Source organism: Oncorhynchus keta, unplaced genomic scaffold (assembly GCF_023373465.1).
Source record: "Oncorhynchus keta strain PuntledgeMale-10-30-2019 unplaced genomic scaffold, Oket_V2 Un_contig_23480_pilon_pilon, whole genome shotgun sequence".
Taxonomy (NCBI): Eukaryota; Metazoa; Chordata; class Actinopteri; order Salmoniformes; family Salmonidae; genus Oncorhynchus; species Oncorhynchus keta.
The window spans coordinates 770-4,173 of NW_026283403.1; the positions used below are offsets into that span (position 1 = coordinate 770).

General features: G+C 52.8%; 1 long non-coding RNA gene across 1 annotated transcript; it reads right to left on the reverse strand.

Annotated features, from left to right (window-relative positions):
* Nucleotides 1-2,434: 2,434 nt before the first annotated feature.
* On the reverse strand, nt 2,435-3,398 carry LOC127921767 (uncharacterized). The gene is made up of 3 exons (XR_008109509.1): nt 3,043-3,398; nt 2,785-2,956; nt 2,435-2,566 (listed from the first exon to the last, which is right to left on the reverse strand). It is a non-coding gene; the product is annotated as an uncharacterized LOC127921767 (long non-coding RNA).
* Between the last annotated feature and the right edge of the window lie 6 nt (nt 3,399-3,404).

A 3,404-nucleotide genomic window follows, 5' to 3' on the forward strand; every position in this document is an offset into this window, starting at 1 on the left:
AAGGTTCTTAGCGCTCTGGGAGGAGGACACAATGGAGTTGTCAACCGTGATGGCGAGATCATGGAACGGGCAGTCCTTCCCCGGGAGGAAGAGGAGCTCCGTCTTGCTGAGGTTCAGCTTGAGGTGGTGATCCGTCATCCACACTGATATGTCTGCCAGACATGCAGAGATGCGATTCGCCACCTGGTCATCAGAAGGGGGAAAGGAGAAGATTAATTGTGTGTCGTCTGCATAGCAATGATAGGAGAGACCATGTGAGGTTATGACAGAGCCAAGTGACTTGGTGTATAGCGAGAATAAGAGAGGGCCTAGAACAGAGCCCTGGGGGACACCAGTGGTGAGAGCGCGTGGTGAGGAGACAGATTCTCGCCACGCCACCTGGTAGGAGCGACCTGTCAGGTAGGACGCAACCAAGCGTGGGCCGCGCCGGAGATGCCCAACTCGGAGAGGGTGGAGAGGAGGATCTGATGGTTCACAGTATCGAAGGCAGCCGATAGGTCTAGAAGGATGAGAGCAGAGGAGAGAGAGTTAGCTTTAGCAGTGCGGGAGCGCCTCCGTGATACAGAGAAGAGCAGTCTCAGTTGAATGACTAGTCTTGAAACCTGACTGGTTTGGATCAAGAAGGTCATTCTGAGAGAGATAGCGGTAGAGCTGGCCAAGGACGGCACGCTCAAGAGTTTTGGAGAGAAAAGAGAGAAGGGATACTGGTCTGTAGTTGTTGACATCGGAGGGATCGAGTGTAGGTTTTTTCAGAAGGGGTGCAACTCTCGCTCTCTTGAAGACGGGAGGGACGTAGCCAGCGGTCAGGGATGAGTTGATGAGCGAGGTGAGGTAAGGGAGAAGGTCTCCGGAAATGGTCTGGAGAAGAGAGGAGGGGATAGGGTCAAGCGGGCAGGTTGTTGGGCGGCCGGCCGTCACAAGACGCGAGATTTCATCTGGAGAGAGAGGGGAGAAAGAGGTCAGAGCATAGGGTAGGGCAGTGTGAGCAGAACCAGCGGTGTCGTTTGACTTAGCAAACGAGGATCGGATGTCATCGACCTTCTTTTCAAAATGGTTGACGAAGTCATCTGCAGAGAGGGGAGGAGGGAGGGGGGAGGATTCAGGAGGGAGGAGAAGGTGGCAAAGAGCTTCCTAGGGTTAGAGGCAGATGCTTGGAACTTAGAATGGTAGAAAGTGGCTTTAGCAGCAGAGACAGAGGAGGAAAATGTAGAGAGGAGGGAGTGAAAGGATGCCAGGTCCGCAGGGAGGCGAAGCCTCCATCGCCTGGCTGCCTGGAGTCTCTGCCCTGTGAGCTCAATGGCTCAGCCAGCCACGGAGGCGGGAGGGGAGGACCGAGCCGGCCTGAGGATAGGGGGACATAGGGAGCCAGGATGGCAAGGAGGAGAGAGGGGTTGGAGGAGGCAGAATCAGGAGATAGGCTGGAGAAAGTTTGAGCAGAGGGAAGAGAAGATAGGATGGAAGAGGAGAGAGAAGGGGGAGAGAGAGCGAAGGTTGGGACGGCGCGATACCATCCGAGTAGGGGCAGTGTGGGGAAGTGCTGGATGAGAGCGAGAGGGAAAAAGGATACAAGGTAGTGGTCGGAGACTTGGAGGGAGTTGCAATGAGGTTAGTGGAAGAACAGCATCTAGTAAAGATGAGGTCAAGCGTATTGCCCGCCTTGTGAGTAGGGGGAAGGTGAGAGGGTGAGGTCAAAAAGAGGAGAGGAGGGAAAGAAGGAGGCAGAGAGGAATGAGTCAAAGGTAGACGTGGGGAGGTTAAAGTCGCCCAGAACTGTGAGAGGTGAGCCGTCCTCAGGAAAGGAGCTTATCAAGGCATCAAGCTCATTGATGAACTCTCCAAGGGAACCTGGAGGGCGATAAATGATAAGGATGTTAAGCTTGAAAGGGCTGGTAACTGTGACAGCATGGAATTCAAAGGAGGCAATAGACAGATGGGTAAGGGGAGAAAGAGAGAAAGACCACTTGGGAGAGATGAGGATCCCGGTGCCACCACCCCGCTGACCAGAAGCTCTCGGGGTGTGCGAGAACACGTGGGCGGACGAGGAGAGAGCAGTAGGAGTAGCAGTGTTATCTGTGGTGATCCATGTTTCCGTCAGTGCCAAGAAGTCAAGGGACTGGAGGGAGGCATAGGCTGAGATGAACTCTGCCTTGTTGGCCGCAGATTGGCAGTTCCAGAGGCTACCGGAGACCTGGAACTCCACGTGGGTCGTTACCCTCCAAACCTCTCTGTCACTCCAGATGTCCTCAGATCATTACCCTCCAAACCTCTCTCTCACTCCAGATGTCCTCAGATCATTACCCTCCATACCTCTCTGTCACTCCAGATGTCCTCAGATCATTACCCTCCAAACCTCTCTCTCACTGCAGATGTCCTCAGATCATTACCCTCACAAACCTCTCTGTCACTCCAGATGTCCTCAGATCATTACCCTCCAAACCTCTGTGTCACTCCAGATGTCCTCAGATCATTACCCTCCATACCTCTCTGTCACTCCAGATGTCCTCAGATCATTACCCTCCAAACCTCTCTGTCACTCCAGATGTCCTCAGATCATTACCCTCCAAACCTCTCTCTCACTCCAGATGTCCTCAGATCATTACCCTCCAAACCTCTCTCTCACTGCAGATGTCCTCAGATCATTCCCCTCACACACATCTCTGTCACTCCAGATGTCCTCAGATCAATACCCTCACACACCTCTCTGTCACTCTAGATGTCCTCAGATCATTACCCTCACACACATCTCTCCCACTCCAGATGTCCTCAGATCATTACCCTCCAAACCTCTCTGTCACTCCAGATGTCCTCAGATCATTACCCTCCAAACCTCTCTGTCACTCCAGATGTCCTCAGATCATTACCCTCCAAACCTCTCTCTCACTCCAGATGTCCTCAGATCATTACCCTCCAAACCTCTCTGTCACTCCAGATGTCCTCAGATCATTACCCTCCAAACCTCTCTCTCACTCCAGATGTCCTCAGATCATTACCCTCCAAACCTCTCTCTCACTCCAGATGTCCTCAGATCATTACCCTCCAAACCTCTCTGTCACTCCAGATGTCCTCAGATCATTACCCTCCAAACCTCTCTGTCACTCCAGATGTCCTCAGATCATTACCCTCCAAACCCCTCACACACCTCTTTCTCACTCCAGATGTCCTCCAAACCTCTCTCACACACATCTCTCTCACTCCAGATATCTTCACATCGTTACTCTACAAAGCCCTCACACACCTCTCTATCTCACGTGCGTCAGCACCTCTCCTGGTCCAACTCTCCTGGTCCTCTCCTGGTTCTGTTCACTAGGCAGGAAGCATCAGCACCTCTCCTCACACACATCTCTCCCACTCAAGATGTCCTCAGATCATTACCCTCCAAACCTCTCACACACCTCTCTCTCACT